Below are 24,474 nucleotides of genomic sequence, written 5' to 3' on the forward strand. Positions count from 1 at the left end.
CCTAGTACACTTGCTGGTTAGTTGTGCGAAGTAGTGTTTATGCCATGGTATTGAATACCAAGTTTTTGGATTCATCACCGGGGATTATTTGAGTTGTAAAAAGTATTGATCACAATTTCGTGCACCAAGTTTTTGGCGCCGTTGCCGGGGATTGTTGAGTTTGGACAACTGACGGTTCATCTTGTTGCTTAGATTAGGTATTTTTTTTCAGAGTTCTTAAGAATGAATTCTAGTGTTTCAAGGTGATGTTCTTATCATCACCAAAGCTGATTGATTCTCATCAATTTTGCTCTTGAATGCAATGTCCTGCTGAAGCTTGGCTAGCCATGTCTAATTTCTTTAGACTAAAGCTTTAGACTAACATTGCATGATTCCTGGAATTCTCATTAAGAATTTTGATATCTTTATTTTCTTTTCCACTTAATTTTCGAAAAAGCACAAAAAAAAATTATTACAAAATCATAAAATCCAAAAATTTTTTGTTTGAGTCTACAGTCTCATTTTAAGTTTGGTGTCAATTGCATGTTTCTATTCTTCTTGCGTTTTTCGAACTCATGCATGTGTCTTCATTAATCTTCAAGTTGTTCTTGATGATTTACTTACTCTAATCTTTAAATTCTCTTGACTTGAGTGTTTTGTTGTGTCTCATATGCACTCTCATTTTGTTGGTGTCAATAGTATACAAACTGCTAAGTTTGGTGTCTTGCATGCATTGTCATTTGATTTTAGTTGCATTTTGATTATTCCTCATTATTAAAAATCCAAAAATAATTTTAATTTGTGTCTTTTCAAGTCAATAATACAGAGAATTGAAGATTCAGAACATACAGCAGAGGAATTATACAGAAAAACCTGGAGAAGGCAAACTGGCGTTTAAACGCCAGCCAGGGTGCCTGGCTGGGCGTTTAACGCCCAAAAGGGTAGTGGTTTGGGCGTTAAACGCCAGAATGTGCACCATTCTGGGTGTTTAATGCCAAGATGGCACAAGAGGGAAGATTTTGTTTTCAAATCAAAATTTTTTTTTAGTTTTCAAAAGCTTTTCAAAATCAAATCTTTTTCAAATCAAATCTTTTCAATCAAATCTTTTTCAAAATCAATTTCTTTCCATTTTCAAAAATACTTGCTATCAATTAATGATTTGATTCAATATTTCAAGTATGTTGCCTTTTCTGTTGAGAAAGGTTTAATGTTTGAATCATATCTTTTTCTTGTTAGCCAAGTTATTAATTTTTAAAATCAAATCTTTTTAAAATGTTTTTCAAATCATATCTTCTCAATCACATCTTTTTAAAACCAATCATATCTTTTTAATCACATCTTTTTTCAAAATAGTTTTCAATCATATCTTTTTGATTTCTTATTTCAAATTTTTTTCAAAAATCACTTGATTTCTTTTCCACTCTTATTTTTGAAAATCAATTAACGTTTTTCAAAATGTTTTTAAAACCTTTTTAACATTTTCGAAAATTTCTTCCCCTCTTCTCACATCCTTCTATTTATGGACTAACAATATTCCTTAATGCACAATTCGAACTCCATCTTTCTTGATAAGTTTGAATTTTCTACCTTTTCCTTCTATTTTTCTTTTCCTCTGACACCTTAAGGAATCTCTATACTGTGACATAGAGGATTCCACATTTTCTTGTTCTCTTCTCTTTCATATGAGCAGGAGCAAAGACAAAAGCATTCTTGTTGAGGCTGACCCTGAACCTGAAAGGACCTTGAAGCGAAAGCTAAGAGAAGCTAAGGCACAATTCTCTGTAGAGGACCTAACAGAAATCTTCAAAGAAGAAGAACCCATGGCAGCCGAAAACAACAACAATGCCAACAATGCAAGGAAGGTGTTGGGTGACTTTACTGCACCTACTCCCGACTTCTATGGGAGAAGCATCTCTATCCCTGCCATTGGAGCAAACAACTTTGAGCTTAAGCCTCAATTAGTTTCTCTAATGCAACAGAATTGCAAGTTCCATGGACTTCCATTGGAAGATCCTCATCAGTTCTTAGCTGAGTTCTTGCAAATCTATGACACTGTCAAGACTAATGGGGTTGACCCTGAGGTCTACAGACTTGTGCTATTCCCTTTTGCTGTAAGAGACAGAGCTAGGATATGGTTGGACTCACAACCTAAAGAAAGCCTGAACTCTTGGGAAAAGCTAGTCAATGCCTTCTTGGCAAAGTTCTTTCCACCTCAAAAATTGAGTAAGCTTAGAGTGGAAGTCCAAACCTTCAGACAGAAGGAAGGAGAATCCCTCTATGAAGCTTGGGAAAGATACAAACAATTAATCAGAAAGTGTCCCTCTGACATGCTTTCTGAATGGAGCTTTATAGGTATTTTCTATGATGGTCTATCTGAACTGTCCAAGATGTCTTTGGATAGCTCTGCTGGAGGATCTCTTCATCTGAAGTAGACGCCTATAGAAGCTCAAGAACTAATTGAAATGGTTGCAAATAACCAACTCATGTACACTTCTGAAAGAAATCCTGTGAACAATGGGACAAATCAGAAGAAAGGAGTTCTTGAGATTGACACTCTGAATGCCATATTGGCTCAGAACAAAATATTGACTCAGCAAGTCAATATGATTTCTCAAAGTCTGTCTGGAATGCAAAATGCACCAAGCAGTACTAAGGAAGCTTCATCTGAAGAAGAAGCTTATGATCCTGAGAACCCTTCAATGGAAGAGGTGAATTACATGGGAGACCCCTATGGAAACACCTATAATTCTTCATGGAGAAATCATCCAAATCTCTCATGGAAGGATCAACAGAGACCTCAACAAGGTTTCAACAACAATAATGGTGGAAGAAACAGGTTTAGCAATGGCAAGCCTTTTCCATCATCTTCTCAGCAACAGACAGAGAATTCTAAGCAAAACCACTCTGACTTAGCAACCATGGTCTCTGATCTAATCAAAACCACTCAAAGTTTCATGACTGAAACAAGGTCCTCCATTAGAAATTTGGAGGCACAAGTGGGTCAGCTGAGCAAGAAAATTACTAAACTCCCTCCTAGTACTCTTCCAAGCAATACAGAAGAAAATCCAAAAGGAGAGTGCAAAGCCATCAACATGACCGAATTTGGAGAGGAGGAAGAGGCAGTGAACGCCACTGAGGAAGACCTCAATGGACGTTCACTGGCCTCCAATGAGTTCCCTAATGAGGAACCATGGGAATCTGAGGCTACCACTGAGACCATAGAGATTCCATTGAACTTACTTCTACCATTCATGAGCTCTGATGAGTATTCTTCCTCTGAAGAGGATGAGTATGTCACTGAAGAGCAAGTTGCTAAATACCTTGGAGCAATCATGAAGCTAAATGACAAGTTATTTGGAAATGAGACTTGGGAGGATGAATCCCCTTTGCTCACCAAAGAACTGGATGACTTGTCTAGGCAGAAATTACCTCAAAAGAGACAGGATCCTGGGAAGTTTTCAATACCTTGTACCATAGGCACCATGACCTTCAAGAAGGCCTTGTGTGACCTAGGGTCAAGTGTAAACCTCATGCCTCTCTCTGTAATGGAGAAGCTAGGGATCTTTGAGGTGCAAGCTGCAAAAATCTCACTAGAGATGGCAGACAATTCAAGAAAACAAGCTCATGGACTTGTAGAGGATGTTCTAGTAAAGGTTAAAGACCATTACATCCCTGCTGATTTCATAGTCCTAGAGACTGGGAAGTGCATGGATGAATCCATCATCCTTGGCAGACCCTTCCTAGCCACAGCAAAGGCTGTGATTGATGTTGACAGAGGAGAATTGATCATTCAAGTGAATGAAGAATCCTTGATGTTTAAGGCTCAAGGATATCCCTCTGTCACAATGGAGAGGAAGCATGAAGAGCTTCTCTCAAAACAGAGCCAAACAGAGCCCCCACAGTCAAACTCTAAGTTTGGTGTTGGGAGGCCACAACCAACCTCTAAGTTTGGTGTTGAACCCCCACATTCAAACTCTAAGTTTGGTGTTGGGAGGTTCCAACATTGCTCTGAGCATCTGTGAGGCTCCATGAGAGCCCTCTGTCAAGCTACTGACATTAAAGAAGCGCTTGTTGGGAGGCAACCCAATGTTATATTTTATCTATTTTCCTTTGTTATTTTATGTTTTTTTGTAGGTTGATGATCATGAGAAGTCACAAAATTAATTGAAAAAGCAAAAACAGAATGAAAAACAGAAAGAAAAACAGCACACCCTGGAGGAAGATCTTGCTGGCGTTTAAACGCCAGTAAGGCTAGCAGATGGGCGTTTAACGCCCAGTCTGGCACCATTCTGGGCGTTTAACGCCAGAAAGGGGCACCAGACTGGTGTTAAACGCCATGAAAGGGCAAGAAGTTAGCGTTAAATGCCAGAATTGGCACAAAGAGCAATTTTGCTCGCCACTTGGTGCATGGATGACTTTTCCTTCACACCTCAGGATCTGTGGAACCTACAGGATCCCCACCTACCCCACCACTCTCTCTCTTCTTCACCCATTCACCAATCACCTCAACACCTCTTCCCCAAAAAAACCCTTCACCTATCAAATCCCATCTTTCTCTTCACCACTCACATCCATCCTTCATAAAACCCCACCTACCTCACCATTCAAATTCAAACCACTTTCCCACCCAAACCCACCCTCCCATAACCGAAACCTAACCCTCCCCCCACCCCTATATAAACCCATCTTCACTCCTTCATTTTCACACAACCTAAATACTACTTCTCCCCCTTTGGCCGAACCACAAAGCCATTTGCATCTCCTTCATCTCTTCTTCTTCTACTCTCTTCTTTTCTCTTTTGCTCGAGGACGAGCAAACCTTTTAAGTTTGGTGTGGTAAAAGCATTGCTTTTTGTTTTTCCATAACCATTTATGGCATCCAAGGCCGGAGAAACCTCTAGAAAGAGGAAAGGAAAGGTAAAAGCTTCCACCTCCGAGTCATGGGAGATGGAGAGATTCATCTCAAGGGTGCATCAAGACCACTTCTATGAAGTTGTGGCCTTGAAGAAGGTGATCCCCGAGGTCCCTTTCAAACTCAAAAAGAGTGAATATCCGGAGATCCGACATGAGATTCGAAGAAGAGGTTGGGAAGTTGTTACCAACCCCATTCAACAAGTCGGAATCTTAATGGTTCAAGAGTTCTATGCCAATGCATGGATCACCAAGAACCATGATCAAAGTGTGAACCCGGACCCAAAGAATTGGCTTACTATCGTTCGAGGGAAATACTTGGATTTTAGTCCGGAAAATGTAAGGTTGGCATTCAACTTGCCCATGATGCAAGGAGATGAACACCCTTACACTAGAAGGGTCAACTTTGATCAAAGGTTGGACCAAGTCCTCATAGACATTTGTGAAGAGGGCGCCCAATGGAAGAGAGATTCAAGAGGAAAGCCGGTTCAATTGAGAAGGCACGACCTCAAGCCTGTGGCTAGGGGATGGTTGGAGTTTATCCAACGCTCAATCATTCCCACTAGCAACCGGTCCGAAGTTACTATAGACCGGGCTATCATGATTCATAGCATCATGATTGGAGATGAAATAGAAGTTCATGAGGTGATATCCCAAGAACTTTATAAGGTGGCGGACAAGTCGTCTACCTTGGCAAGGTTAGCCTTTCCTCATCTCATTTGTCACCTCTGTTATTCAGTTGGAGTTGACATAGAAGGAGACATCCCCATTGATGAGGACAAGCCCATTACTAAGAAGAGGATGGAGCAAACAAGAGATCCCTCTCATCATCAAATCCCTGAGATGCCTCAAGGGATGCACTTTCCTCCACAAAACTATTGGGAGCAACTAAACACCTCCCTAGGAGAATTGAGTTTCAACATGAGACAACTAAGGGTGGAGCATCAAGAACACTCCATCCTCCTCCATGAAATTATAGAAGATCAAAGAATCATGAGAGAGGAGCAACAAAGGCAAGGAAGAGACATTGAGGAGGTCAAGCACTCCATAGGATCTTCAAGAGGAAGAACAAGCCGCCATCACTAAGGTGGACCCGTTCTTTAATTTCCTTGTTCTTTATTTTCTGTTTTTCGAAAAATCATGCTTATGTTTATCTATGTTTGTGTCTTGTGATCATTAGTGTCTTAGTGTCTATGCCTTAAAGTTATGAATGTCCTATGAATCCATCACCTCTCTTGAATGAAAAATGTTCTTAATTGAAAAAGAAAAGAATTGCATGAATTTTGAATTTTATAACAGATTAATTATTTTGATGTGGTGGCAATACTTTTGTTTTCTGAATGTATGCTTAAACAGTGCATATGTATCTTGAATTTGTGGTTCATGAATGTTGCCTCTTGAAAGAATGATGAAAAAGGAGACATGTTACTGAGGATCTGAAAAATCATAAAAATGATTCTTGAAGCAAGAAAAAGCAGTGAATTAAAAAAAAACGAAAAAAAAGAGAGAAAAAGAAAGAAATAAAGTTGTGATCCAAGGCAAAAAGAGTGTGCTTAAGAACCCTGGACACCTCTAATTGGGGACTCTAGCAAAGCTGAGTCACAATCTGAAAAGGTTCACCCAATTATGTGTCTGTGGCATGTATGTATCCGGTGGTAATACTGGAAGACAAAGTGCTTTGGGCCACGGCCAAGACTCAATAAGTAGTTGTGTTCAAGAATCATCATACTTAACTAGGAGAATCAATGACACTATCTGGATTCTGAGTTCCTAAAGAAGCCAATCATTCTGAATTTCAAAGGATAGAGTGAGATGCCAAAACTATTCAGAGGCAAAAAGCTAAAAGTCCCGCTCATCTAATTAATACTGATCTTCATAGATGTTTTTGGAATTCATTGCATATTCTCTTCTTTTTATCTTATTTGATTTTTAGTTGCTTGAGGATAAGCAACAATTTAAGTTTGGTGTTGTGATGAGCGGATAATTTATACGCTTTTTGGCATTGTTTTTAGTTTGTTTTTAGTATGTTTTAGTTAGTTTTTAGTATATTTTTATTAGTTTTTAGTTAAAATTCACTTTTCTAGACTTTACTATGAGTTTGTGTGTTTTTCTGTGATTTCAGGTATTTTCTGGCTGAAATTGAGGGACCTGAGCAAAAATCTGATTCAGAGACTAAAAAGGACTGCAGATGCTGTTGGATTCTGACCTCCCTGCACTCGAAGTGGATTTTCTGGAGCTACAGAAGCCCAATTTGCGCGCTCTCAATGGCGTTGGAAAGTAGACATCCTGGGCTTTCCAGCAATATATGATAGTCCATACTTTGCCCAAGATTTGATGGCCCAAACCGGCGTTCAAAGTCACCATCAGAATTCCCAGCGTTAAACGCCGGAACTGGCACAAGAATGGGAGTTAAACGCCCAAACTGGCACCAAAGCTGGCGTTTAACTCCAAGAAGAGTCTCTACACGAAAATGCTTCAATGCTCAGCCCAAGCACACACCAAGTGGGCCCGGAAGTGGATTTTTATGTCATTTACTCATTTCTGTAAACCCTAGGCTACTAGTTCTCTATAAGTAGGACCTTTTACTATTGTATTTTTATCTTTTGATCTTTGGAATCTTTTGATCACTTTAGATCTCTAGATCATCTTTGGACATCTAGTTCTTAGATCATTGGGAGGCTGGCCATTCGGCCATGCCTAGACCTTGTTCTCATGTATTTTCAACGGTGGAGTTTCTACACACCATAGATTAAGGTGTGGAGCTCTGCTGTACCTCGAGTATTAATGCAATTACTATTGTTCTTCTATTCAATTCCCCTTGTTCTTGTTCTAAGATATCACTTGTTCTTCAACTTGATGAATGTGATGATCCGTGACACTCATCATCATTCTCACCTATGAACGTGTGCCTGACAACCACCTCCGTTCTACCTTAGATTGGGTGGATATCTCTTGGATTCTTTAACCGGAATCTTCGTGGTATAAGCTAGAATTGATGGCGGCATTCAAGAGAATCCGGAAGGTCTAAACCTTGTCTGTGGTATTCTGAGTAGGATTCAATGATTGAATGACTGTGACGAGCTTCAAACTCTTGAAGGCTGGGCGTTAGTGACAGACGCAAAAGAATCACTGGATTCTATTCCAACCTGATTGAGAACCGACAGATGAATAGCCGTGCTGTGACAGGGTGCATTGAACATTTTCACTGAGAGGATGGGAGGTAGCCACTGACAACGGTGAAACCCTACATACAGCTTGCCATGGAAAGGAGTAAGAAGGATTGGATGAAGACAGTAGGAAAGCAGAGAGACGGAAGGGACCAAGCATCTTCATACGCTTATCTGAAATTCCCACCAATGAATTACATAAGTATCTCTATCTTTATCTTTATGTTTTATTCATCATCCATAACCATTTGAGTTTGCCTGACTAAGATTTACAAGGTGACCATAGCTTGCTTCATACCAACAATCTCTGTGGGATCGACCCTTACTCGCGTAAGGTTTATTACTTGGACGACCCAGTACACTTGCTGGTTAGTTGTGCGAAGTTGTGTTTATGCCATGGTATTGAACACCAAGTTTTTGGATTCATCACCGGGGATTATTTGGGTTGCGAAAAGTATTGATCACAATTTCGTGCACCAAGCTCCTAAATATTGAGCAACTTGCTCTTCAGTCACATCTTCATCCTCTTCAGAGGGAGAATAGTCTTCAGGGCTCATGAATGGCAGAAGGAGATTTAATGGAATCTCTATGGTCTCTATATGAGCCTCAGATTCCCTTGGATCCTTAATAGGAAATTCCTTCTTACTTGAGGGACGTCCCAGGAGGTCTTCCTCACTAGGATTTTCGTCCTCCTCCTCCCTTGTGCATTCGGCCACTTTAATCACATCAATGGCCTTGCACTCTCCTTTTGGATTTTCTTCTGTATTGCTTGGGAGAATACTGGGAGGAGTTTCAATGACTTTCTTACTCAGCTGGCCCACTTGTGCCTCCAGATTTCTGATGGAGGATCTTGTTTCATTCATGAAACTGAAAGTGGCCTTTGACAGATCAGAGACTATATTGGCTAAATTAGAAGTGTTTTGTTCAGAATTCTCTGTCTGTTGCTGCGAAGATGATGGATATGGCTTGCTATTGCTCAGCCTATTGCGTCCACCATTTTTAAAGCCTTGTTGAGGCTTTTGTTGATCCTTCCATGAGAAATTTGGATGATTTCTCCATGATGAGTTATAGGTGTTTCCATAAGGTTCACCCATGTAATTAACCTCTGCCATGGCAGGGTTCTCAGGATCATAAGCTTCTTCAGAAGCTGCCTCTTTAGTACTGTTGGATGCATGTTGCCATCCATTCAGACCTTGAGAGATCATGTTGACTTGCTGAGTCAACACTTTGTTCTGAGCCAATATGGCATTCAAAGCATCAATTTCAAGAACTCATTTCTTCTGAGGTATCCCATTATTCACGGAGTTCCTCTCAGAAGTGTACATGAATTGGTTGTTTGCAACCATGTCAATGAGTTCTTGAGCCTCTTCAGGCGTTTTCTTTAGGTGAATAGATCCACCTGCAGAATGGTCCAATGACATTTTTGAAAATTCAGATAGGCCATAATAGAATATATCTAATATGGTCCATTCTGAAAACATGTCAGATGGACATCTTTTGGTCAGCTGCTTGTATCTTTCCCAAGCTTCATAGAGGGATTCACCATTTTTTTGTTTGAAGGTTTGAACATCCACTCTCAGCTTGCTCAGCTTTTGAGGAAGGCAGTGACTAGCTTATCCCAGGAGTCCAGGTTATCCTTGGGTTGTGAATCCAACCATATTCTAGCTCTGTCTCTTACAGCAAAAGGAAAAAGCATGAGTCTGTAGACTTCAGGATCAACTCCATTCGTCTTTACAGTCTCACAGATCTGCAAGAAATCAGTTAAAAACTGATAAGGATCTTCAGATGGAAGTCCATAAAACTTGCAGTTTTGTTGCATTAAAGCAACTAGCTGAGGTTTCAGCTCAAAGTTATTGGCTCCAATGGCAAGAATGGAGATGCTTCTTCCATCAAACTTGGACGTTGGCTTTGTGAAGTCACCAAGCATTCTCCTTGCATTATTATTATTTTCGGATGCCATCTCCTTCTCTTGTTCTAATATTTCTGAAAGGTTACCTTTAGATTGTTGTAATTTAGCTTCTCTTAGTTTTCTCTTCAGAGTCCTTTCAGGTTCTGGATCAATTTCAACAAGAGTGCCTTTCTCCTTGTTCCTGCTCATATGAAAGAGAAGAAAACAAGAAAAGAAAGAGGAATCCTCTATGTCACAGTATAGAGATTCCTTTATGTTAGTAGAAGAAGAAAGGGGAGAAGAGTGAAGAAGAATCCAAACTCAAGGGATAGATTGGGTTTGGATCTTTAGATGAAGAGAGGTGAAGAGAGGTGTTAGTAAATAATTAATTAAATAGAATAAGAAAAGAGGTAGAGAATTTCGAAAATAATTTTGAAAAAGGGATTAGTAATTTTCAAAAATTAGAGATAAGATAAGATTAAAATTAAAATTTAAAACAAAAAAGAATTTTTGAAAAAGAGATGAGTATTTTCGAAAATTAGAGAGGGATAGGTAGTTAGTTGGTTTTGAAAAAGATAGGAAACAAACAAAAAGTTAGTTAGTTGATTGAAAAAGATATTAAAATCAAATTTTGAAAAGATAAGAAGATAAGAAGTTAGATAAGATATTTTGAAATCAAATTTTGAAAAAGATAAAATTTTTGAAAAAGATAAGATAAAAGATAAAAAGATCTAATTTTTAAAATGACTTAACTAACGAGAAACTACAAGATAAGATTCTAGAACTTAAAGATTGAACATTTCTTAACAAGAAAGTAACAAACTTCAAATTTTTGAACCAATCACATTAATTGTTAGCTAATTTTCGAAAATTAGATGTAAAGATAAGAAAAAGGTTTTGAAAATATTTTGAAAAAGATTTTTGAAATTTTCGAAAAATAGAAAAAAAATGAAAAAGATATAATTTTTGAAAAAGATTTTTGAAAAGATAAGATTTTTAAAATTGAAATTTTGACTTGACTTGTAAGAAACCACTAATTTTAAAAATTTTTGACCAAGTCAACCCAAAATTTCAACAATTTGGAGGGAAATAAGGAAAAGATATTTTTTTGATTTTTGAAATTTTTAAGATGAGAGAAAAAAAAACACAATCATGACCCAAAATATGAAAATTTTGGATCAAAACACTTAATGCATGCAAGAACACTATGAATGTCAAGATGAACACCAAGAACACTTTGAAGATCATGATGAACATCAAGAACATAATTTTTAAAAATTTTTGATGCAAAGAAAACATGCAAGACACCAAACTTAGAAATCTTTAATGCATGGACTCTAACAAACAAAAAATACACATGAAAAACAACAAACAACACAAAACAAGAAATCATCAAGATCAAACAAGAAGACTTGTCAAGAACAACTTGAAGATCATAAAGAACACTATGAATGCATGGAATTTTCAAAAAAATGCAAGAAAAATTTTAAAAGCATGCAATTGACACCAAACTTAAAAATTAACACAAGACTCAAACAAGAAACACAAAATATTTTTGATTTTTATGATTTTCTAATTTTTTTTGTATTTTTATTTTAATTTTTTCGAAAAACATGGTTAGAAAAACGAAAAAGAAAAGAAAAATTTTGAAAAAGATTTTTGAAAAGAAAATTACCTAATCTGAGCAACAAGATGAACCGTCAGTTGTCCATACTCGAACAATCCCCGGCAACGGCGCCAAAAACTTGGTGGACGAAATTGTGATTAACAATAATGGCTCTTTAGCATGTGCACAAAAACATTAACTCAGCACTTTCTTTCCACAATCTCGTTCAACTAACCAGCAAGTGTACTGGGTCGTCCAAGTAATAAACCTTACGTGAGTAAGGGTCGATCCCACAGAGATTGTTGGTATGAAGCAAGCTATGGTCACCTTGTAAATCTCAGTTAAGTGGATTCATAGGGTCAAATGTAATTGGATTAATAATAGACAGAAAATAAGATAGTAAATAGTTACTCATATAATTCCATGGTGGGAATTTCAGATAGGCATGTGGAGATGCTGTGCTCTTCTCGAATCTCTACTTTCTTCTTACATTCATCCAATCCTTCTTACTCCTTTCCATGGCAAGCTGTATGTAGGGCATCACCGTTGTCAATGGCTACATCCCATCCTCTCAGTGAAAATGGTCCAAATGCTCTGTCACAGCACGGCTAATCATCTGTCAGTTCTCAATCAGGTTGGAATAGAATCCCTTGATTCTTTTGCGTCTGTCACTAACGCCCAGCCTTCAGGAGTTTGAAGATCGTCATAGTCATTCAACCCCAGAATCCTACTCGGAATACCATAGACAAGGTTTAGACTTTCCGGATTCTCATGAATGCCGCCATCTATCTAGCTTATACCACGAAGATTCTGTTGGGAAATCTAAGAGATATGCGCCCGGCCTAGAGTAGAACGGAAGTGGTTGTCAATCACGCGCGTTCATAGGTGAGAATGATGATGAGTGTCACGGATCATCACATTTATCAAGTTGAAGTGCAACGTATATCTTGGAATAAGAATAAAAGAGAATTGAATAGAAAGTAATAGTAATTGTATTGAAACTTGAGGTACAGCAGAGCTCCACACCCTTAATCTATGATGTGTAGAAACTCCACTGTTGAAAATACATAAGTGAAAGGTTCAGACATGGCCGAATGGCCAGCCCCCTGAATGATCAAGAGACCGAATGATCAAAGACTAGAACAGCCAAAGATTAAACTGTCAAAAGATGTCTAATACAATAGTAACTTATCCTATTTATACTAGACTAACTACTAAGGTTTACATGAGTAAGTATTTGATGCATAAATCCACTTCCGGAGCCCACTTGGTGTATGCTTGGGCTGAGCTTGATCTATCCACGAGCTGAGGCTTTTCTTGGAGTTGAACTCCAAGTTATAACGTGTTTTGGGCGTTCAACTCCGGATCATGACGTTTTTCTGGCGTTTAACTCCAGACAGCAGCATGTACTTGGCGTTCAACGCCAAGTTACGTCGTCAATTTCCGAATAAAGTATGGACTATTATATATTGCGGGAAAGCTCTGGATGTCTAGTTTCCAACGCCGTTGAGAGCGCGCCAATTAGAGTTCTGTAGCTCTAGAAAATCCATTTCGAGTGCAGGGAGGTCAGATTCCAACAGCATCAGCAGTCCTTTTGTCAGCCTTTTTCAGAGTTTTGCTCAAGTCCCTCAATTTCAGCCAGAAATTACCTGAAATCAAAGAAAAACACACAAACTCATAGTAAAGTCTAGAAATGTGAATTTAACATAAAAACTAATGAAAACATCTCTAAAAGTAGCTTGAACTTACTAAAAACTACCTAAAAACAATGTCAAAAAGCGTATAAATTATCCGCTCATCAGTGTCCTCCAAAAATTTATGTGTTGCATATCAAAATTTATGTGCTCTGCATATTTTATTGATTAGGTGTCAATAGTTAGGCATATGATCTTTTAAAATTTGTGTTAAACACTAAATTTGTTGTACTTGGTACCAAACTTTTTTGTGGTGTGCACCAATATTTCAGTGTTGTATATTAAAATTTTTATATTCTAGTTCTCTAAACATATTTATAAAAAGAAACTGAAGAAAAAGATGACGATAATAATTATAAAAGAAAATGAAAAAAAATAATTAAATAAGAGAATAATAATTTAGTTGGATTTGGCTCAAAAAGTTGCCTAACTTTATTGATTTCATACATAGATACATCGGATTTTTTTTAAAAAAATTAAATAATGAATTAAAAATAATAGAATATATTTATGATAAGCAATTTTAATTAAACATATAATTTATATAAGTATTTATACATATAAGTTAAAGATAATATATTTAATAATAGTTAATTATTTAACTATTTTTCATTAGTGACTTGTTTTCACGTATAAATTCTCTATTTAGTCTCAATTGGAATAACAAAGAGGTAAAAATGATATTTGGAATTCATATTCAGTAGTAAATGACTATCACGAATTCACGATAAAAATTCAAAGATTATAATGAAATACATAATGTCAATTATAAGCGATGTAAAATATGAAATTCGAATTTCTTATGTGTACGGCACGGAGTTTTTTTTTTAACCAAAAATAGAAAGACTCGAATCCACGGTCTCTTAGATGAGTATGAAGAGGCTATGTCATTTGAACTATAATTCATTGACAAAAATATTAAGTCTTTTTGCCAATGAGTTAACAGTTGTGTATGAGAAAGTCTAAGGAATTAATATTTTTATTAAAATTTTATTAGTATTTGTTTTGTCGATTTTTAATAAATTGATGGTGGTTCGATTCTAATGGTCGGGAAGTGAAACCAACTCCTTTTTTTTGTGAGTATCGAATTTCTAGAAGTGCATCAAAGTTCCTCAAATTAGGCAAGATTCAAAAACAAAGCTGAAAAGACAATAAAAGTAAAAGGTTTTGAAGATAAAATTAACTGGAATTAAAATGATTGCATTGAATCAAAATAAAGTAATAAAATACCTTCGATTAAATCAAAGGACTTCAAATTTCAAAAATAAACGTACTGGAAAATATGTAAATTGAACAAGGAAATTAAATGTTGCTTGAAAGATAAATTTGCTAAAAAAGTAAAATTTGTAAAAAATGTAAATGGAAAGTAAAAACAAGCGGAAGGAACTCTACAGAAAATTGACTCGAAGCAAACTCAGAAATTCGCTGGGATATGAGTGTGCGTGAATAATTTTTGAAGCAAAGTTCCAACCCTTGTGACTTTGAGCCTTCTAGTAATTATAGGCATTTCCTTAACTGATCAGCTTGAAATGAAATCCCATATGCGCGAAAACACGGGTAACTGTTTCCTCCCTTTTGCCTGATCATGTAACGGCTGCAAAATAACCTTCAATTTTAAGAATCTTTGATCTTCTTAACTCGAGTAACTTCACGATTTGCTAAACTAATCGAACTCTTACTCAATCCCCCAAATACATCTCCTTCGACACTTACTCCTCTTCCGAAGGCTTACTTAATAATTCGAATAATCTTCTTCCTCGAATTCAATTTTTTTTACCAACAAATTGCTCCCTAAGATTAATGTGTTTGTTCTCGAAATCACTCTTTAGAAGGTGAAACATTAATCCTAATTTTATCATTAATGAGGTTCACCATGGTTAGCCATAAATGACATTTACTTCCTCCATTAACTTTTTAGCCGTTTGACACGTCTCCCACGATTTACAATCTCTCTCTTCCACCACTTCCCCTTCTTCGTGAAGTTACCTCCTTCTTTTGAATTCTCCTCTGTAACAATGGTTAAAAAAAATCTTCTTCTTTTAAATTAAAATTTCTTACCATCATTTTCCTTCGCGAATCCTTAGTTTCCAAAGTGTCAATTCTTTTTCCACTTCTGAACTCCTTTCTACTTTGCAACTGTAACTTTCTTTCATTTCTCACTTTGATAAACAATGGCCTCCTCTTCAACCCATGTTGCTACACAAGACAATGGAAAAGGTCCTATGGTTCAACCTCAAGCTCCACCAACCTTGCAAATACTAAATCAGATCAATGACGAAATTATTGAAATTTCCAGCCTCAAACCGACGATACGAGGATTCTCATTCCATTCAACATCAGCGACGAAACTCACTGTTTCGTTGGCCCAATCGAGAACTTAGAGCGAGCGCATAAACGTGTCCATTACTTCCCTAATGCACAAGGGGAAGATTTGGTAACTAACCAGAACCTCATCATCTCTTATTTCATTACCCTCAAAAATCCTTTAGGAACAACCTAAAAATTACTCCACAAGGGGCTGACTTCAAAGTTTGGCACAGGCGTCACGAATCAGAAAAGAATGCTGCCTGGAGAGCTCTTGGCATTTAGGACTTCCTACGACTATCGCATTTCTCACCTATCGCTCACCCCTGGATGATAGGTGCTGTGGTCAATTTCTGGAATAGGACCACAAACAATTTTTACCTCCCTTGCAGAATTATCAGACCCTCACTTCTTGAAGTGGCTGCTATTACTGGGCTTTCGATAAATCCTCCCGAACCAACTTCTGATATGCAACCTAATTGGGAGTACAGGATAGTCCATATGACTTACTGTAGTGATTTATTGCTTAGAATATGGGTCAGGAAAATGAACCTGTGATCGAAGATGAGCCTGTCATGTTTCTGTTTTATTGGTTGAATGCCATTGTCTTTTGTTCTCGAAGTGTTCAGATGAAACAACTCTTCCTCCCTCTCGCTACTATTTTACATGAAGGAAACTTATTAAATTTGGCCAAGTTGCTTTTGGGTCACCTATTCGAAGAACTTTGCTACCTGGTCAATTTTCTCCAAAATAATTCTTGAATCAATGTAGTGGGTCCCCTCTGGCTCCTCCAACTTTGGTTAAATGCTATTTTCAAGAAGTTCATGCAGAAAGATGTGAATAGTTCATCTGATAAATAACACATCGAAAGGTTTCGACTGGCCTCCTTCCAACCAAACTTCTCAGATGCCCAATCGATTGAAGACCATTTTTGGGCTGTTTTTTCTCTTTTTCACTCCTGCAAGAATTTCAAACAATAATGACCTCAATTTTACTCCTTTCTTGCATAAAAATTGTGATCCTGCCTGACTCGAATGCCTGCTTTTTCCAATGATGATCAAGAGGATGAGATTGCCAATAGAAATTATGCAAACCTACTAGCTGTTTATGTAATCTTGACTAGGTTGCCTCAATACAAAAAAAAAGCAATTCAAGGCAACTCTCTATGTTCCTCACTACACTGCCAGGCCGTTGGGATTTTCCAAAATCATTCCAACTCCACTTCCTCGAAATAGTAAATCTTTCTGTCATATTGAACTAGTTTCGAGGGAGGCACTCAACATTTGTCTCTCTTCCAATCAACAACAAAAAATGAACTACAATCGCCTTTTTTATAAGCATATTTCATACATCACCAAATCCTATTTTGACTGGTGGGCAGCCTATTTTTCCACGTACAGTCGCTCCCTTGAAGAAATTAAAAACTCAGTCATTAGAACCACCCTAACCACTGATTGTTCTCCAAAAAGGACTTCGAAAAGGAGAATCGAGGCTGCAGCACCTTCAAGGCAACCACAAAAGAAGAGTCGACCAATTCCTACAAGAGCTTTCAGAAGGGTAATCCCTCGATCAAACTTCTCGAAACCTTTCTTAATTGTATTCGCTTGATCATGTCTTGACTTTTATTTCTTCTTTAGCACTGGTGCACGAAATTGCAATCACACTTTTGCAATCCCGCACAACTAACCAGCAAGTGCACTGGGTCGTCCAAGTAATACCTTACGTGAGTAAGGGTCGATCCCACGGAGATTGTCGGCTTGAAGCAAGCTATGGTTATCTTGTAAATCTTAGTCAGGATATCAGAAATTATCAGGATTGATTGTAAAAAGCAAAAGAACATGAATTAAGTACTTGTTTTGCAGTAATGGAGAATAGGTTGAGGTTTTGGAGATGCTCCATCTTCTGAATCTCTGCTTTCCTACTGTCTTCTTCTTCAAGCACGCAAGGCTCCTTCCATGGCAAGCTGTATGCAAGGGTTTCACCATTGTCAGTGGCTACCTCCCATCCTCTCAGTGGAAATGTTCAACGCACCCTGTCACGGCACGGCTATCCATCTGTCGGTTCTCAATCAGGCCGGAATAGAATCCAGTGATTCTTTTGCGTCTGTCACTAACGCCCCGCCTTCAGGAGTTTGAAGCTCGTCACAGTCATTCAATCATTGAATCCTACTCAGAATACCACAGACAAGGTTTAGACCTTCCGGATTCTCTTGAATGCCGCCATCAGTTCTAGCTTATACCACGAAGATTCCGATTAAAGAATCCAAGAGATATCTACTCAATCTAAGATAGAACGGAGGTGATTGTCAGGCACGCGTTCATAGTTGAGAATATGATGAGTGTCACGGATCATCACATTCATCCGGGTTAAGAACAAGTGATATCTTAGAATGGAAGCAAGCATGATTGAATGAAAAACAGTAGCAATTGCATTAATCCATCAAGACACAGCAGAGCTCCTCACCCCCAACCATGGGGTTTAGAGACTCATGCTGTAGAAGGTACAATGAGAAACGTGTAAAGTGTCATGAGGTACAGATACAATGTCAAAAGATCCTATTAATAGTAAACTAGTAACCTAAGGTATACAGAAATGAGTAAATGACGTAAAAATCCACTTCTGGGTCCACTTGGTGTGTGCTTGGGCTGAGCAGTGAAGCATTTTCGTGTAGAGACCTTTTCTGGAGTTAAACGCCAGCTTTTATGCCAGTTTGGGCGTTTAACTCCAAGTTTTATGCCAGTTCCAGCGTTAAACGCTGGAATTTCTGAGGCTGATTTGCCACGCCGGTTTGGGCCATCAAATCTTGGGCAAAGTATGGACTATCATATATTGCTGGAAAGCCCAGGATGTCTACTTTCCAACGCCGTTGAGAGCGCGCCAATTGGGCTTCTGTAGCTCCAGAAAATCCACTTTGAGTGCAGGAAGGTCAGAATCCAACAGCATCTGCAGTCCTTTTCAGTCTCTGAATCAGATTTTTGCTCAGGACCCTCAATTTCAGCCAGAAAATACCTGAAATCACAGAAAAACACACAAACTCATAGTAAAGTCCAGAAAAGTGAATTTTAGCTAAAATCTAATAAAAATATACTAAAAACTAACTAAATCATACTAAAAACATACTAAAAACAATGCCAAAAAGCGTATAAATTATCCGCTCATCAAGCACCAGGTTCAATCTTCAAGTGAAAGCTCTTCAGAAGAAAGTGAAAAACCAGTACAGAATATTCTTGCCACTTCTTCTGATTCAAATGAAGATTCAGCAACTGAATCGATCCCTCCATTGGTCCAAAAAAGATCTATTCCGATAATTTCATATTAATTTCAAACATATCAACTTGATTGAAGAGATTTGACTTACTAAGTATCTTATTTCAAACTGAAACAATTCCTCAAACAACATCCTCCTCACTCACTCCTGGATAGACCACACAACAAGATCCACCAAGATCGAAGCAACAAGAATCTCACTCTTCTGCCCAGACTGTCATTTCTGCTGAGCCTATACAAGTGATTTTACTAGCCCCGACTGAAACACAAGTAGTCGATCTGACACAAGAACAACCCTCATCATCACAAAATCAGAATGTTGACGACCTTCCTTCTCCAACTCAGGTCCAGAATTTCAATGAATCTCTTATTGCTCCTGACTCCGATTCACCTACTCATCTTCCAGAAATTGTTCCTTCTCCTCAGAAATCTCCAAGCCCACATAAAAATTCCGATCCTTCAATCCCTTAAGGTCCAGAACTATGTTCTGAAATCCCTAACATACCTTCTCAACCTTCTGATGCTGATATAGTTGGATTGGTTGCCTTTTTTACTCAAACAGTCCAAGAAGAGAAGGTGGCAATTTCAACTACAACTTCTAGAAAACCTTCCACACCTAGCCTTCCTCCAGAGCTTACCCATTGTACCCGTGAACAATTAACTGCTCTTCTTAGGCTTTTATCACATCCAACCACCAAATGGGCTAGTCAATTAGATTTGAATTCACTCTTCTTAGACTTTTTGAGTTCCTCCCTCAAGTTTCAGGTTTCTCCCTAATTTTCTGCTATAGTCAAGAAATTCATAAAGATTTTCAATGACTGCATCACTGTCCAAGATGAACTACAAGAAAAGCAGAGCAAAGTAGCAAAAATCATAACTGAGTCAGAAATAGTGAACGAAAATTTTCACCCTATGAAGGCATCCTGCGAAGAATTCGATTTGAGGATCACTCAAGCCTTTACTGCTCAAGCCCATTACGACAACCAAGAAGAAGAACTTGAAGCGGGGCTGGCCAAATCAATGACAAATTATCCAAAATCAGAAAAAGAAAAGCTGATATGGCTGTACACCTGGCTATAGCTCAAAACAAGCAACAAATAATCTTTAAGGAACTCTGTATTGTTGAAGCCAAACAAAAACACTATAAGAAACAGCTTGACAAAGCTCAGAATGAAGAGTATGAACAAATTGAAGCACTTTTTCCTCTGGACGGTGAAAGAATCGAACTTTATTCTAACTTAGCAGCACTCTTGGCACCTGATATCTCACCACCTTAGAATGTATATATGAGGTAATGACTCTTTTATGTCTTAACTTATTTACTTATATTATTAATCTTGATTTGGCATACATCGATATTGCTTCAAATACCTTCTATTTATCGAATTAATCACATTCTCAGAATCAATATGTTTAATTCGATACGCATTTCGAGAATACAACTCGATTACCTGAAAAGATCCTTCCCACGTATGGGACCACTTGCCAAGAAATATCGACTTTCTTTCCATTGGCAATACAACTTTCAAAAACAACTCTCCAATACTGAAGCATTTCTCTTTTATTTGACGATTATAATTTCAAGCAACATTTCCTTTTGTTGAATCATATTCTCGAGAGCTAACACACACGCTGAGTTTAAATTATTTAATTCATCATACATTGTATTCCAATAATCATCAACTGGTAAGTCATTTTTTCTCAATACCCTCATGGTATTGAGATTAATCTCTAATGGCAAAATCGCATCATGCCCATAAACCAATTTATAAGGAGAAGTACTTGTTGATCCTCTTGGTGAATTTCGATAAGCCCATAATACTTGACTCAAGGTTTTGTGCCAAGTTCAAGGTCTATTTCCAATATTCTTTTTAATCAAACTAATTAAAATTTTATTTGCTGCTTCGACTTGCCGATTGGCTTGCGCATAATAAGGGGTCGAAGTGACCATATTAATGTTTCTTGAAGCTGCAAAATTCTTAATTCATTCACCAATAAACATAGTCCCTTGATCAGTACTTAAAGTCTGAGGAATTCCAAATCGATGGATTATATATTCCTCAATAAAGTCTATCACTTCATTCTGCCCAGCTTCTACTAGAGGAATAACTTCAACCCACTTCGTAAAATAATCTATTGCCACCAAGATAAACTTATGATTTTTTGATGAAGGTGGTGTATCAGTCCAATTAGATCTAAAGCCCAACCTCAAAATGGCTATGGCTTAATAATCGAATGCAACTCAGATGCTGGGATCAATTGTACCACTCCATGGCGTTGACACTCTTAACATGCCTTTGCATAATCAATGTAATCTTTAATCATAGAAGGCCAATAAATGTGATTTCGACATAAAACCCATTTCATTTTTATCCCAGCCTGATGAGCACCACATATACCTCTATGGACTTCTCCTAAAGTTATATCTTTATCGGCCTGACTTAAACATCTCGAAAGGCTTCCATCGATTCCTTTCTTATATAATTTATCAGCCATCAATACAAAATTCATTGCTTTCAACTTTATTTTCCTATCAACTTGAACACTAGGATTGTATAAACATTCGGCAATAGGCTTCCTCCAATCATCATCTTCCTATTCATCTAAGCATAAAGCTTCTCTTTCATCGACAACCACCAAGATTTGGTGAATTTTTGCCAACTTTCTTAAAGTTTCTGGGAATATTTTATATCTTAAAACAATTTGAGCCAACTCATTGGCAATTTCATTTTGAATTCTCAGAATATGGACTAATGAAACTTTTCAAAAATAAGTCAACAATTCCCATGCCATTGCTACGTACTTTTATAACTTTTCATTATTATATTTGAACTCTTTCGATAACTGTTTCAAAACTAACTGAGAATCCCCAAGGATTTGAACTTCTGAGGCCCCTTTTTTAACCAAGATTTTGAGACCCAGTATTAAAGCCTCATATTCAGCCACATTATTCGAACAAGGGTATTTTAACTCAAACAAAAACTCCGATAGAATTCCCTCTGGTGAAATAATTAAAATCCCTACTCCAGCATCATCTTTATGTTTTGAACCATCAAAATATAACTTCCAATAGTCGACATAGACATCAATTATATTTGCCCCTTGGTCATTCATATTATTCAAATTATCTACTAGAAAATCTACAATGACCTGACCTTTTATAACTTTTGCTGAGACATATTGCAGATCAAATTCTGTTAAAGCCAACATCCATTTGCCTAATCGACCTCTCAACATTGGATATGTTAACATATATTTAACTAAAACAGTTTGTGCAATAACTTTCACAAGTTTGGCAACCATATAACACTTTAACTTTATATAAGCATAATACAAAGACAAGCACAACTTTTCGATGGGTGAATATCTTGTTTCAATATCAGTCAATACTCGACTAAGGTAATAGATGGCTCGTTCATATCTATCTTCATCATCTTGAGCCAACATACACCCAATCGTATTCATGGATGCTGCAATATACAATTTTAAAGGTTCATGAGGATGAACATTTACCATCACTAGAGCCCTAGACAAGTAAGCTTTAAGTGATTCAAAAGCCTCTTGGTGTTCCTCTATCCATGCGAACTGAGATTCATTTTTAAGTTTCACTAAAGGTGCGAATACTCGAGTTCGACCCGAAAGATTCGATATAAATCTTCTAATATAATTAATTTTTCCAAGAAAAGACTGCACTTCCTTCTTCAATTTAGGGGGAGATAATGCTAAGATTGCATTAGCCTTATTTTTATCAATGGCAATCCCCTTTTTATGGATAACAAACCCTAGAAAGTTTCTGGCTGATACACCAAATGTACATTTTAATGGATTCATTTTTAAATCCTTTTTTTGTATAGTGCTAAAGGCTTTTCTCATATGATCGATGTGTTGTGACACCAAATTTGATTTAACCATAACATTATCGATATAAACTTCCATAAATTTCCCAATATACTCCTGAAAAATAGTATTCATGGCATGTTGGTACGTGGCACCATCAATTTTCAAACCGAATGGCTTAACTACCCATTCATACGTGCCTAATGCCCCAGGACAACGGAAATTAGTTTTTGACACATCATCTTCCACAATGAAGATCTGGTTGTATCCTGAATCACCGTCCATAAAACTTAAAATCTCATTTCCTGCTACAGAATTGATTAACATATCTGCTGTGGACATAAAATATTCATCTTTTGGAGTAGTGTTATTCAAATCTTGAAAATCAATACACACTCTTAACTTTCCATTCTTCTTCACCACAGGAACAATGTTTGAAACCCATTCAACATAATGTGCGGTTCGAATAAATTTCGCTTTAATCAAGCATTCAATCTCTTCTTCAATGCTAAATGATATTCTACAAGAGAATGATCTAGACCAGACATCTCATGATAATCCTAAGCAAAACAATCTTTAAACTCATGTAAAAGACGGAACAATTCTGTTCGAAATGGGACTGCTAGACCCTTACATATATAAGTGATTCAAGCATCATTAGTGTATCCCAAGTTAATTTCTTCTAAAAGATCTTGCGACTCGAAACCTTTCTGTTCATACCCTGGGTCGAGCTCTCCAACCTGGGATATTCTACAGACAAAGCGACCGACCTCTTTAAGGACAGGAGGACCCGACCTCTTCTCAAAGAGGTCGGCCAAATCACAGGAAGGCTCAATAGAGGGCCCAAACAGAGGAACACGCCCCAAATCCTAAGGCAGCCCAAGCCTACAGAGAGAAGGGCGGTTCCCTTGAAGATAAGATGACCTCAATTAAAGATAAGATAAAGATAAGATACAATAAATAACTTATCTTATCTAAGAAGGTCACTCTATGCCATTATAAATACACTGGAGCACCCAGGTATAACTCATACTCTGATTCTACTCAATACCTGCTTAATACCCTTGCTAACTTAAGCATCGGAGTCCTTTGCAGGTACCCCTCACCCTCTGAAAATGAAGGATCAGCACCACCACCGTGTCCAACAAGTCGGACACAGCGGCTCCAGCCACCGTCAACAGGTCAGATACAACAGCTCCGACCAAGTACCGAAGATCTCGTCCAAGATCGACCTACAGTTTCAGGTAACCCTCGGAACATTGGCGCCGTTGCCGGGGAACCTGGAAGTCATCCCAGGACCATGGCGAATGACCATGACAACAACCACGGCTCAGATCTAGAGGATAGAACGCCGCACAAAAACACAAACACTACACCAAAAGATACTCCCCAAATCAACAAAAAGAACTCCCCAAACGAGGGAGCCCTGGATGCGTTTCAAGATCGGCTAAAACAACTTGAGGAAGAAGCTCTACGCCAACGAGAGGCTAAGAAGGATCTGCAAAGAGAAATAAGGCAACGTCGGGAATTGGAGAACAAACTCCTAAAACTTGAAGCCGATGTCAAGACTAAAGCCGGCCGTTCCACTCCCGAAGATAGCACCCGCAAAGAGCAAGATCCATTCCCCAAAGAGATCTTGAAGACAAGAATCCCAAAAGACTTTAAACTCCCAGACATGACCTTGTACAATGGCGCTACGGATCCCAGCCATCATCTTAGCAACTTCAGGAGCAGAATGTATCTCACAGACGCCTCAGATGCATTTCGGTGCAAAGCCTTTCCAACTACTTTAACAAAAATAGCAATTAGATGGTTCGATAA

This window comes from Arachis hypogaea, chromosome 8, assembly GCF_003086295.3.
Source record: "Arachis hypogaea cultivar Tifrunner chromosome 8, arahy.Tifrunner.gnm2.J5K5, whole genome shotgun sequence".
Lineage (NCBI taxonomy): Eukaryota > Viridiplantae > Streptophyta > Magnoliopsida > Fabales > Fabaceae > Arachis > Arachis hypogaea.